General features: G+C 38.9%; 1 long non-coding RNA gene across 5 annotated transcripts in view; it reads right to left on the bottom strand.

Annotated features, from left to right (window-relative positions):
• LOC150098927 (uncharacterized) overlaps positions 1 to 14,660 on the bottom strand; it is a 197,831-nt gene that overhangs the window by 61,045 nt on the left and 122,126 nt on the right. The window lies entirely within an intron of this gene.

The following is a 14,660-nucleotide window of genomic DNA, read 5'->3' as shown; positions in this document are numbered from 1 at the left end:
TAAGTGCTTCTGTTTTTGAAGTGTCTGTGTCTATCGCCTATTGGTCGGGGTTGTGACCTCAATTTTATGTTGTGAAGCTTCCAAACCTCAGAGATTATGTAGGGCCTGTGTACGTTGATAGAGTTCGCGTCACATTTTATGGCTATTGTTTCCGATATTCTTAGCATTGTTTCATTGTCTTGTCTGTCTACTATGATGGCCTTGTCGATATGCGGGGTATGTTTTTGTTCAAGGGCGTGAACAGCTATTTCTGTTTTTCCTGTGCTTTGTATTCGATTTTTCTTTTTGATGTTACGTTTTTTAGTGTTTAGATGTTCTAGAATAGGAATGTTACAATCACGGTAGTGTTCTCGTAGTCTTGCCCATAAAGACCTGATGGTGGAACCTGTGTAGGTGATATGACAGTCTTTTTGGCAGGGAAATTTATAGACTACATTGTGATGTTCAAATATTTCTTTCTGCGTGAGGTTCGGTGGATTTTAGGAGATTTGCCAGTTTTTGGTTTGTGGTGAATACCAATTTGTAGTCAGTATGTTTGAAGATGTATTTATAAGCTTTGTATGTGTTTTGGGTGTATGGTAGTTTGATAATTTTTTGTGTTGGGAAGTTCGTTTTGGTACTTGGGTTGTTTTGGCGGTTTTTTGCCGTCTTGTTTGCGTAGTTAATCAGTTGTGTAGGATAGTTGCGATTTATGAAGATCTGTGTTAGTTTTTTTTTTATTTCTGCGTTTAGATTATTCTGATTGGTTGAAAATTTGTAGGCACTTATGAATTGTGATAAGATGACAGATTTTTTAACAGAATATGGATGGTATGAGTGAAAATGGAGGTAGTTTCCGATATGCGAGGGTTTGTGGTATATTTTCGTGGCTATTTTGTTGTGTGTTCTGGTTAATGTCAAGTTTAAGAAATTGATGGATTTGTTCTGTTCGGTTTCTGTGGTGAATTTTAGTCTGTTGCCGTAACCGTTTATGGATGTTTTTAAGGTGGTGATGTGTGTGGGATTACCAATGCACAGAATATCGTCCACGTATCTGCCATAAAAGGTGACGCCGGGGGGAAGGGAAGGGTGGAGTAGGAGTGATTCTATATGTGCTAGGAATAATTCCGCTAGTTGTCCACTGATGTTTTGGCCCATGGGAAGTCGGAAGGTTTGAATGTACATGTTGTTGTTGAACTTGAAGAAGTTTGCCAAGATTATTAGTTTTATTAAGTTAATAATGTCAATGGGCGTTAGATTAGTACGAGAGTGTAGTGTGTGTACAATGTCTATAGTCATTACCAACCAAACCGATTACCACAACAAAATAATAGCCATCTTAACCGACCAACACACCTACCGAAGACATCGTACACACACTACTCACAGAAGACCACACCCTACACTCTCGTACTAATCTAACGCCCATTGACATTATTAACTTAATAAAACTAATAATCTCGGCAAACTTCTTCAAGTTCAACAACAACATGTACATTCAAATCTTCCGACTTCCCATGGGCCAAAACATCAGTGGACAACTAGCGGAATTATTCCTAGCACATATAGAATCACTCCTACTCCACCCTTCCCTTCCCCCCGGCGTCACCTTTTATGGCAGATACGTGGACGATATTCTGTGCATTGGTAATCCCACACACATCACCACCTTAAAAACATCCATAAACAGTTACAGCAACAGACTAAAATTCACACACAGAAACCGAACAGAACAAATCCATCAATTTCTTAAACTTGACATTAACCAGAACACACAACAAAATAGCCACGAAAATATACCACAAACCCTCGCATATCGGAAACTACCTCCATTTTCACTCATACCATCCATATTCTGTTAAAAAATCTGTCATCTTATCACAATTCATAAGTGCCTACAAATTTTCAACCAATCAGAATAATCTAAACGCAGAAATAAAAAAAACTAACACAGATCTTCATAAATCGCAACTATCCTACACAACTGATTAACTACGCAAACAAGACGGCAAAAAACCGCCAAAACAACCCAAGTACCAAAACGAACTTCCCAACACAAAAAAATTATCAAACTACCATACACCCAAAACACATACAAAGTTTATAAATACATCTTCAAACATACTGACTACAAATTGGTATTCACCACAAACCAAAAACTGGCAAATCTCCTAAAATCCACCAAACCTCACACACAGAAAGAAATATTTGACCATCACAATGTAGTCTATAAATTTCCCTGCCAAAAAGAATGTGATATTACCTACACAGGTTCCACCATCAGGTCTTTATGGGCAAGACTACGAGAACACTACCGTGATTGTAACATCCTTATTCCAGAACATCTAAACACTAAAAAACGTAACATCAAAAAGAAAAATCGAATACAAAGCACAGGAAAAACAGTAATAGCTGTTCACGCCCTTGAACAAAAACATACCCCGCATATCGACAAGGCCATCATAGTAGACAGACAAGACAATGAAACAATGCTAAGAATATCGGAAACAATAGCCATAAAATGTGACGCGAACTCTATCAACGTACACAGGCCCTACATAATCTCTGAGGTTTGGAAGCTTCACAACATAAAATTGAGGTCACAACCCCGACCAATAGGCGATAGACACAGACACTTCAAAAACAGAAGCACTTACCCGACCTGACATAGCATCCACTTTCCCAATGTGTTCAGATGACGACCGAGAATAGTCGAAACGGACCGCACCCCGTCAACCTCCCCCCTTTCCCCTTCCCCCTATATAAATAATCAACCCTTTCACCTTTCCCCCGCCCTATATAATATATATATATATATATATATATATATAATATATATATATATATATATATATATTACGGGAAAAAAAAACCTGGTTTTTCTAATTTAATTCTCTCAAATTGCCTACCCCCCCCTCCACACACTCAATAGTTTTCGGACATCGCATAAAGAAGAAAAGCCGTAACACCCAGAAAAAGGTATGTGTAAATTTCTCTTCCTTATGCTACATATACGTTTTGGTAAACTTACATCTACAATGCCCTAAGAATCCGTGAGTAAATAGCCAATGACATTTTAACTGCGGCACTCCTAAACTGAAGCAGGCAAAATAGCCGTAATTATAATAGTTTATTAAGAGGAGTAACATGGGAGTTTTCCCAGAAATAATATACATAATCAAAAAGTAGTATATGGGGGATGCAAGTCTGCAAGATTTAAGGTAGTTAGTGGTGTAGCACAAGGATCAGTGTTGGTCCACTGTTATTCAATCTGTACATTAATGATATTGTGAAGGATTTGTCAAGTGGCATATAGCTATTTGCTGATGATGCAAAGATGGTAGGGTAATCAGGAATGCTACTGATATGCAGTACTTGAAGAATGATTGGAACAGGTTGAAATTATGCGCATGGTAAAATGGATGTCAGTAAATGTAAAGTCGTTCATTTGACATGATTAGATATCCAATGTATTATATATTGGTGGGATTATGTTTGAAGAAACTGATAAGGCTATGGATCTTGGCATGTTAGTAGATAGGAAGTTGAAGTTCAGGGGCCATGTAACAAAGGAAACAACTCAAAAGTTAATTGTAATGCTGAAAGCAGCTTTCACATGTAAAGATAAGGATATCATTTTGCCTCTTTACAAGGCCTTGATGATACCTCACTTGGACTGTTATGTGCAAGTTTGGTTTCCGTTGTGATTTTGATATATTGGAGAGAGTGCAAAGGAGAGTATTAAAAATGATATCAGGATTGTGGAATACTGATTATGAAGATAGATTAAGAATTTGTAGTCTGCAAATAGTAGCGAACAGGAAAAAGAGGTGATATGATATGGGATTTTTCAATTTATGGAGGGGTGAGGAAAGGACAAGAGGGCATCCTTGGAAGTTGAGAATGAATGCCGCTGAGTGAATGAATGAATGAATCTAGTCCTCACCGCTAAGAAGGGGTGAGGACTAGATTTTTCTCTCATAGTGTGGTGCGTGATTGGAATGAATTACCGTTGGATGTTGAGTGCAAGCAGTATGAATACGTATGGTAGCTGGTGCATGTAGTATGTGACCTCCCACGATGAGTCCCTGACTCCTTGAAGGGAGTCTCTAGCGTGTCCGCTCTCCAGCCAAAAGGCTGCTGTTTCGAGTCCCGCCGTGGGCACGGATGCTTGTGGAAGTGCTAGTTGTGGTGGCAGGCGGTAGATGGCATTGGTGTAGTTGGTGCATTGAATGGTGGAGACAGAGAGTTGTAGAGTAGGTGCACTCCCTTGATGAGACTTGGACTCCGTGGAGGTGTCACGTAATAATAATAATAATCATTTTTTTTTTTACCACTTATGTAATAAATTTATATTTTGTAACATGTACGGGCCCATTAAAGCGCGGAGCCTATCTCTTTCCTAGGTCTAAGGAAGCACTAAGGCAGCACTACAACGATCATGTTCCATGTGTATTCTGCCATTTGCACACCAGATGAGGTCAATGTCCTACAATAGTATAGATTACCAACCACGTGGTTCAGGATTGGTTCAAGCGCATTGGATTAAAGCTTTGTAAAGAGGCAAAATGTCATCCTCATCCTTACATTTTAATGTTTGTTTCAGCACTACAATTTTCCTCCGAGTTGTATTTGCAATATACTTGTGCAACAGCCTTGCATGCTGAATGCTATCAAAAGTTTCAACAAAGTACAGAAGTGTCATGATGTTTCAATTACTGTTGTCTAACCGTAACATTATTATGCAATGTAAGCAAATTATTCACTTCATCTGGACTATAGTGCACATGATCTGGTTTCCAATGTGATGCAAATACAGGGGAGAGGATGCGTGTCAACGATTAATTGTAATGGTCATGTGTTTACTTTTCTGGTTTTTGAAGGTTTCATATTTAATTCCTTGTACACTGTACATTGTGGGGATGTCGTAAAATAATTGCGAGATACTGCCAGCCTGGTTGGCTGAGTGGTTAGCGTATCCGCTCTCCAGACAAAAGGTTGCGGGTTCAAATCCCATCGTGGGTACGAATGTTTGTGATTGCCTGTGAAAAATACTAGTGGTTGGTAATAGATGGTGTTGGTGTAGTTGCGGTTCGTTATAGTTGGTAAATTGACTGGTGGAGACAGAGAGATGTAGAGTATGAGCCCTCCCTCGATGAGTCTTTGGACTCCCTGAAGGTGTCACGTAAAAATAAGAATATTTTAATATGCATGATTACGTTTGCATGCGCGAAATGTATAGCCTTCGCAGAACGACAGATTTTTGGGAGGAGAATGCGTTTGTCGAAAGTGTTTCGTAAGCATATTTGCTCATTTAGTGTAGTGTGAGAAGAGCGACAGCGGCGAGATGAAAGACGAAATGTGTGATAATGCGAGTCGCGAATTGATGTTGCAAGTGGTATGAGTGACTAGGAATGACACGTAGGAAAGTGAAGAGAATGAAACAATGGAAATGATAGCGTATTTACATGAGTTCTTCACAGAACGAAACGTAAAAAAAAAAAAGTAACAAGGTTCAAGGGAGGTTGTGGGATGAAGGCGGGGGGGGGGGCTATTGCAGTTTATGTATACTAATGCCAAAAGTATTCTAAGGTTGAGTTTTTGGCATTGATTAGCACAACTTGGCTAAAAGTTATAGACATTAGTGACATGTGGTTGAGTGACGATGATAGGGTCACAGGAACAGAATTTTTATTTTATTCGTATTGGGTTCCACCATCTCTTAGGATTGGCCAAGCGCTCCTAGTAAGAGATTAATTATGCATTTGATGACTAGATCCTTGTGTGTTCCATTGCCAGTTTGCCTGTTTTGAGGGAAGAAAAACCTGAGTCTGTGTTTGTGTGAAAAAAAAACTACCGCCGCATGAGACTGGCTCACTCGCCTTTAGTCGAGAGAGACCAAATAAAGGTTTCTCACGTCATGGACGGGAATCGAAACCAGATCTTTCCGAACAAAGGGCTTCGTCTATACCGATTGAGCTACGGAGGCTCTCGCAAGAATAGGGATATAGTGTCTTCAGAGAGGACAAACAGAACGAGGAGGGGAATATTTGCTAATGATAGCAGAAGAATTAAAGTCAAAAAGAGTAAAAGTACATAGCAGGGATAGGGATTCAGAGGACAAATAATTTGAAGCTATTTGGTGTGAGATAGAGGGAAAACAGGACTAAATATGTAAGTGGCTACATTTCGAATCTACAGGATATAAGGGAGAATATAGATGACAATGCATTTGCAAATTAGCATGATGAATACAAGTTGAATAATACTTATGGGATAATTTCGACTATGGGGGACATCGATTGGGAGAAAGAATGGTCGCAGGCAGGGAAGGAAATAGAATTTATACAGCTGCTGAGAGATAATTACCTGAGGCAACATGTAAAGGAGGGGACATGAGGTTCAAGAATGCAGGATCTGATCAGTGCATCAGAGAGCTGAACACTAACCAGTCTAGCTACGCTGCCTCCGAGCTTGCATAGAGCCAGGGCATAAGAATTTGGAGAGGGAAGATGGTGGTGCATGAGAGGTGGTCAATGAATGTTTGAAGAAAGCAGTATCTGAATGTATACGTGTGTAGAGGCTTAAGTGCTGTGAGGACATCATGTTGGAGTCTTAATGGATTGTATACAGGATTAAAACAGAATTTAATTCTTCTTATATTTCGTCTCAGTCAATGAGACATCTTCAGGGATTACAAAAAAACCAAATGTAACATATATACAAATAACAAACAATACTAAGCCTAATCAAGTGGGTGACACTAAAGTCCTATCTAGGTGGAGCGCCCTCTGAGGGCGGGTTGTGGATGGCCTGGAATGTAAAGTGGGACCTCTGGTGACATGCGTTTCCCAAATCTTAGGAAGCTTAATGCAACCATATTTGTTAAGATTTGGTTGATTCCTGAGAGCTGCTGCTGATTCTAAGAATAGTCTCTCTTTTTTGAATTTGTTGTGGTGGAGCATGGTGATTTTTTTCCATGAGATCCTGTGGGTTGTATCCAAGACATGGTCAGCCAGGCCTGACCATGTCTTGGATACAACGTAGTCGTGGTTGTAGTATGACTTATGTTTCTCCATCTGAATGTATACTTAGAGATATCTCAGATAGGAGTTAGATGGGTGAATATCATCATTAGGCAGGAGTTTCACACTGAGTTATAGAGGGATTATAAAGGAAAAGATGATCAGCATGTCCATGAAGAATATAAAGCACAGGCAAGAAGGATGACCGTATGGTAAGGATGGCTAAAACTCTTTATGAGAGAAAGCTAGCTGATGAGGTCAAAATAAACCCCTAAAGAATTCTTTCCACCTGTGAAAAAAGAGGAACGACTTTAAAAAGTGCTGATAGTTGGACAGTAACAGAACCAAACCAAATAGTTGAAATACTGAGTGAACATTTTGCAGGAGTGTAGGTGGTGACATTGCAATGCCACACGTGGCATTGAATGATAGGAGAACAGAGGTTGAAGAAATGAAGGTGCTTAAAATTATTGCAGAGCCTCAATACGAACACAGCTATTAGATTAGATGGCATGTCGGCCTGGTATTACGAGAATGTGAAAGGGAATTATCAGCTGCTCTGACCAAGCTGTTTAATTTACATCTCAATACTGGGAAGGTGCTAATGGGTTGAAAAGAGGCCAAAATAGTCCCACTGCGTAAATGAGGCTCCAAGACAGAAGTAGCAACTGATAGGCATCATCTCAGGGATAGTGGTTAAAATACCGGAGAAATTGGTGAAAAATAGAATTCAGGATTGGGTGGACAGGAATACGATACTCTACAAGGAACAACATGGTTTTGTGATGGGTAGGTTTGCCTTAGTAATTTGCTTACTTTTTATAATTAAGTGACAATGGATCTGGATAAGAGAAATGGCTGCTGAGTGATATCGCTAGACTTGACAAAAGCATTTCACAAGATTCCTCATAGAACTCTATTGCATAAACTGGAGCAAATAGTGATGGATATAAATCTGGTGATTTGGATTGAAAGGTAGTTAATGGATAGATATCAAGAGTGGTTTATGGAGGAGTTGAGCCCAGAAGAAGGCAAGTGACCATTAGTGTATCAGAGCTGAGTACTTCGTCCGCTGTTATTTAATTTGTATATCAATGATAGGAAATGATTTTGACAGAAAATATTCAATTGTTTACTGGCGATGCTAAACTGGATAGACCAATGGTAATTGGAGGTGGTGTAGAGTTCCTGGAGCAAGACCTAGACTAGCAGTATGAGCAAATGTACATAGCTACCAGTTTAAATGTAGCCAAGTGTAAGGTGATGGGAACTTGGGGAAGAGATCAGAAGTTGTGTATCATATTGATGGAAATGAACTGTAGGCAACTGATTAGGCCAGGGACATGGGTGCGATTGTGGAAAGGGAGTTTAAGTTTAGAGGGCATAATTCTAAGGAAACCAAAACAGCACATCAGATTAGGTGGAGAACGCACTATCAAGCATGGATAGTGAGGTTAATGTTCTCCTTATATAAAGGCACATTTGGACTTCAGGATTCCGGGGGGGATGAAAAAGTTGTGGAGAGAATCCTGTAGTGAGTGACAAAGATCGTGGCAGGTTTGTGGAATGCTCCTTATGAGAAGAGATTGACAGTCTGCAGCTTCAAAAATTAGCTGATAGGCGAAAAAGAGGAGACATGATAGAAGCAATAAGTTATTAAAGGGATTTTATAGGATTGACTGACGAAATATTTCAGTACATAGCAAGAAGGGAAAGAACAAGGGTCACCAGTGGAAGTTGTGTAAGAGTGTTGTCAGTAGGGCTCTTAGGACTAGGTTTTTTGCTTGGAGTACAGCGAATGGGTTGCCAGAGGTAGTTGTGGGTGCTTCATCAGTGAATGAGTTTAAATGCAGGTACGATAAGCATTGTATGAATAATAGATCTCCGACCATGACTCTGCCAATTCCATGGAGATCCCTGTATAATAATGTATAAAATATTGAGGGATCAATAATATCTTCCAATTCGATATCTCACTTATGCCAAATTGAAGCCTTTTGCCTGTCTCTCGTTTCCGTTTGGGAGACAGCCTAACTTTCCTTTCGTTAAAAAGCCTTTACAAATGTTTTCGCATCGTAGCCGGGATATGAACCCACAAAGAAAAGCATTGAACTGACGAAGTCAGAATTGTTGTCTAAGCATGAAAGCTCAGTACCTCACCTAGAAAAATATAAAACAATAAATCCCTTTATCGATGGCCGAGACTGATTGCGAATACTCTAAATAATTTAATTGCACTCACTCCACACACACACACACACACAGCGTGTCTTCAGCCAGTACATAAAAAGTACAAAAGAGATATTATGCTAACTGTACAGAAAGAGGAGAGGGAGACAGCTACTACCTAAAACAGACTCCTCCTACCTTACGGAGCGGTATTATCAATAAATCGTATTCCAAGAATATGCCTGTTTTCTGGATGACAAATCCTTTGCAAGTTTTAGCTGAGATTAATCATGAGGGCATTTAATTTTTTTTTCTTATTTTGATTAGTTTTCATGCAGACAAAATCATTATAAATAAACTCTGCTTCTTTCGTATAGTTTACTATATAAGTGAATTTGCTGTTTATTTCAATATCACGTTATTTCTATAATTTTGACGAAAATAATACATTTTTTAAATAACAAAATTAAGTTTTGTCTTTTTCAGGTACCATGTCTTTTATTTGTGAAGGTGATGTTATCTTCAGTTTTCTTCCACCTGTTACCGCCGCTTTGTTTTTGAGTTCGATAGAAGATTAGTACATTCAAGTTATCATCACTATCTGAACTGTGAAATCGCTTATCCTCATTTTAATTCCGTTTTACTGTGACAAAAAACTGATAAAGATATAGTACACTGTGAAACTTTGATAGCATTTTTATAAAGATAAGATTGAATTATCGCTACTTTCAAAAAGACTTATGAAATCGTCTTTTCGTGAAATTAATATGCCAATGACATAGCAACTGAAATACAGTCGTGAAAGTTTTTTTTTTTTTAATACTGAATAAAAATGTTTCTCTGAGTCTGTATTTTAAGCAAAGTATCACTCATTGGCTTTTAAAATGGAATCTTTATGCACCTTAATCTTACCGAGAATTAGCTAGCCGAGAGGGGGTGGGGAAGAACAGCTGAACATAATCGGAAAATCAACACTAAGACATTACAGAAACCAAAGCACAGATAATTAATCACCCACCTTCGTAATTCATAAATAAAATGCGGAACAAAAACGCATCAGTTAAGAAGCGTACGATTATATTTTTGATCAGGTTAGAAAAAATTGTTGACTACACGTAACGTTTCATTTATTAGGCTATTTCCAATATAATAGAAATCCACTCAATCCAAATGAACCTATTAGTAGATGGGACAAACTTCATATTTTGCAGCGCCCGAATGTTTCATGGAAATGAAGAGAATTTCAATAAACAAGACTATTAAAATAGGTGTTAGATTTGGAATCTTCGTTCTTTATCGTAGTTAAAGCAACAGTTTGGAGTATTGCAAGTTATGGAGGTGAGTCATGGACATTCAGAAAGAGAGATATGGAAAGAATTAATGCATTGGGAATGTAGTGTTATAGAAAGATGGAAAAGATTAGCTATACAGAGAGAATACCAAATCAAGAAGATTTGGGATGGAAAGAACACTGCTCAAGAATATTATGCAAAGAAAGACCAGATTTGCAGGACATCTTCTGAGAGGTTCTTCGGGATACCTGACAAGAACTATATTACAAGGGAAAGTGCAGGGGAAGAGAAGATGTGGAAGACCAACTAGAGAGTGGTTCAATGACATCGTGGAATGGACTGGTTTAAGAATGATGGAGGCGACAGACCGAGAAAAATGGAGAAGAACTGCTCATCTGCTGCAACCCTCTTGCTAGAGGATGCTACCGGATGACGACGAATGTTTTATGGAAAAACAAAAATCGTGCCTAGAAATTTTGTTTGCTTAAAAAAAACACTGTTTCCTCTCAGTGTGCATATACACATTCATATCACATTTTAGATAGAAAAATGTGTGTGTGTGTGTGTGTATAGCTTTAATATATATATATGTATTAAAGCTAACTCTTTGCAAATATTGAATGGAAAACACTTAGTCGTACTCGTTTTTGGAAAAGTTAGTTATTATGTCCTCTGAATTTAAATTTTTAGCCATGTCGATTGAAAATATGTTGACCAGATTGAAGATGACCATGAACATTTGGATTCAGCAAGTATTATTCTATAGTTCAAGATTGTGGTGGATCTGTCATAATCTTGGAAGCATTTTGTTAGATACTTTACAACTTCTGTTCACAGTGTGCAGCTTGCACAATTATTGCGAAACCGAACTTCTTTTTTGGATACGAAGGAGACAGGGCTTGTAATGTTTACTCCAGAGTTAGATATCTCGACTTGTTCAGAGAAGAAATGCTACTTTTGAAAAATAAGACTTGTTCCGGACTTACTTTGTAAACTGAAATTTATATTTTTGCAGACAAGCAATGCTTGACTACTTAGCAGAGTTTGTCAGTTAGCAAAGTCTGCTTAGTAAGCAGTCTATCTCTAATGGCGATAAGTGATCATTAGAGACATTCACCACAATCAGTGGTGAATTTTTCACAGGAACTATATATATAAAAAAGAAATCTAATTATAAAAAAAAACTCGCTTTAACAACTAATTTAAATATGAGCTTATGAAAATTTCATTCTTACATGAAAATTATACACTGAATTATCGTTTGTTTTAGAAAAAAAGAAAACTCCGTGGAAGCTTAGCATGTAGTTATCACAAAATGGGCAACTAAACGGCAAACGTTATAGCTAGGTTGTGAAAGTTTCAGATCATCGCCCGCTAAAACCCACTACTTATTATCAAAAGGAGATGAATTTATAGAATGAACCGAGGACTTCCGTATTACTAAGACCCAAGAAATAAAATACAAAGAATATATTCTACGAGAGCTGTGTATGTGTCCATCTATCTGCGATCTTCTATTAAAAGTTTTTGCTTTCGTAATAAATTTAAAAATGCATAGTTCCTGTTTAATTAATCTATGGGCCTTTCGTTTGGCAATTTAATATAAAACCTTAAACCAGGGATGGGAAACCGGCAGCTTTTTTTTAATTATTTTTTATACTTATCTAAAAGAAGAAATCAGCGAGTACATTTATATTATTGTATTTCTTATAAGAAAAAAATAAATAAACGTATTAATTGCATTTTATAAAAATTCAATAAAATTAAAATCCAGCGGCTTATTCTGATAGACACTCTTAATTTTGGAGTGATAACAGATTTACTATTCTTGGCTAAACTTATTTGGATTTGGAATTTGGTGTGGGGAGATATCTGCTAGAATTTCTTAAGGTGTGAGCTAAATTGATTATTTTTTGAAACAGAACATGCATTTTGCCAAACATCTACTCAATAGATACTGCAAACAAATATTCGAGAATATACACTATCTACCAATAATTATCCAGACACTTTAGCAAATTACAACTATTACCAGCAGGCGAACCCTAATATCTGGTATGTCTACCTTTGGCTTTGATAACCTCCTGCACCCTTTGAAGGAGGCTTTCCACCAATGTGCAGCAGGCACCAGGTGGAATTTGTCTCCATTCCTCCATCAAAGCAGCACTGAGTTCAGCGACAAATCGAGGATGTGCTGCTCTGGACCTCAATCGCCGCTCCAATTCGTCCCACAGGTGTTCGATGGGATTGAGGTCAAGACTCTGCACAGGACAGGGCAGTCATTTAACACCCATCTCTTCATATTTCATAACAGCTTCAGCTTTGTGGCATTGTCACCTTGATAGTAACACAGGTCCATTCCATAAAAACTTCAGTGTAGGCAGCACTTGATTATCCAGAATATCAAGGTACTGAGCTGCCTTCATGGAACCATGGACAACGACCAGTGGTCCTAAACCAAATCAGCTGAACGCACTCCAAACCATTACTCCTCTGTCACCAAACTTTACTGTGGTACAACACACTATGGTAAAAGTTCACCAGGCTGCCTCCACACCCTGCTATCAGATTGGAAACAGGTGAATCTTGATTCATCGCTCCAGAGTACTGTTTTTTCCACTGTTCAATTGTCCACTTCACACGCTCTTTGCACCAGACAAGACGAGCGGCCTTGATTGTTGTTGTGATGTTCAGCTTGTGTGCCGCTTCTCTTCCGCGAAACGTAGTAAATTCATAGCACATTAGTGCTCACCATAGTGTTACTGGAGCTCTGGAACTCATCATGATGGTCTGTGCCGACTGTAGCCAGATTTTGGGTGCCACCCGTTTTAACACCCTCCTGTCTCTATCAGTCATTTTCAGCGGCCGCCTTGGGTGTTTCCCCTGCACTAGTGATGCCAGAACGTCTCCATGTGTTGATCACATTGATAACCGTTGATTCTGGATGCTCCAGTTGAGTGGCAATAGCACGTATGGACATGCCACCAATGTGACAGCCCACGATGATACAATGCCTCTCACGAAGTCACCGAGCTCATGCCGTGTTGCCATCACACCTGTTTTCTACTGCTACGCTGAAATACTGATTCCTACTAGCTGTACACCGGTTTTTATATTATTAACCAACCTGGAATGTTCCATAATTCACATAACAGGCGTGCCCGGACAATTATTCATAGACAGTGTATTAGTTTATATCAATTCAACGAATTTTGGCGATAACCTATTTATTTTTGTTTCTTTGTCTATAACGTTTCTACATCTGTTAGTGACCTACTGGTAGGGACTAATCCAGTGAACAGTTTGAATCGAATGTCTAATAGAGAACTAAAGATTCATCATAAAAAAAGAAAAGAAGAGGTGGACTAACTTTAGGTTTGTTGAACACTGTTCGTGTTCTATACATATCCCCTCCGACTAAGTAGAAACTTATTTAATACCGTGTTGGACACTTTCTTTAACCCGAATTGCAGCGTATATGCGGTTTGTCATAGATTCCACAGGGTGTTAGATTGCTTCTACGTCTACAACATACCACGCATTCAACCAGGCAGTCCTTTAGCTGGTTCAGATTTGAGGGAGGAGGACTTTGCTCTTGGACTGGTTTTTCTAACACGTCCCATACATTCTCAATGGGGATTTCAAATCAGGATGGTGAAAATCGCTGTCATGCTCGCCGAACCACTTCTGAACAATTTTTATGTGCTGGACGGTAGCATTGTCGTCCATGAAACAACTGTCCCCTACTGAATAAAAAGTCAACATGCAGGATGCACTTGATCAGCAATAATGTTCATATATTTTCACTGGAGGACACCCGACCTTTCAGCAATATCAGCGGACCCGTTTCGTACTATAGGAAAGTACCCCCACACAATGACACCACCTCCAGAAATGTAAGTTGTGTGTTTATAAGGCATGCTGGGTTCACTACTTCATGGGACTTCCACTAAACTCTCTACCCACAGTCAGTACAGAACAAGGTATACCGTGACTGGTCGGACCACATGACTTTTCCAGTGTCCAGTCACGGTGTTCCTGACACCGCTGTAGATGAACTTTGTGGTTGTTGGCAGAAATCAGTTGCTTCCGCACAGGCATGCGACTGCCAATATCGATCTTGCGTATAGTTCGGTGAGATGCGAGTATGGGACAGCCTTTATTAAATGCTTCGATCAACTGCTGCACACTAGAA

The sequence above is a fragment of the Typopeltis vanoorti genome, chromosome 15 (genome assembly GCF_054136105.1).
Source record: "Typopeltis vanoorti isolate ZY-2024b chromosome 15, IOZ_Tvanoo_1.0, whole genome shotgun sequence".
NCBI classification, from domain to species: Eukaryota; Metazoa; Arthropoda; class Arachnida; order Uropygi; family Thelyphonidae; genus Typopeltis; species Typopeltis vanoorti.
Note: the sequence above shows the minus strand (reverse complement) of the source record. Positions and strands in the feature narration are given on the sequence as shown.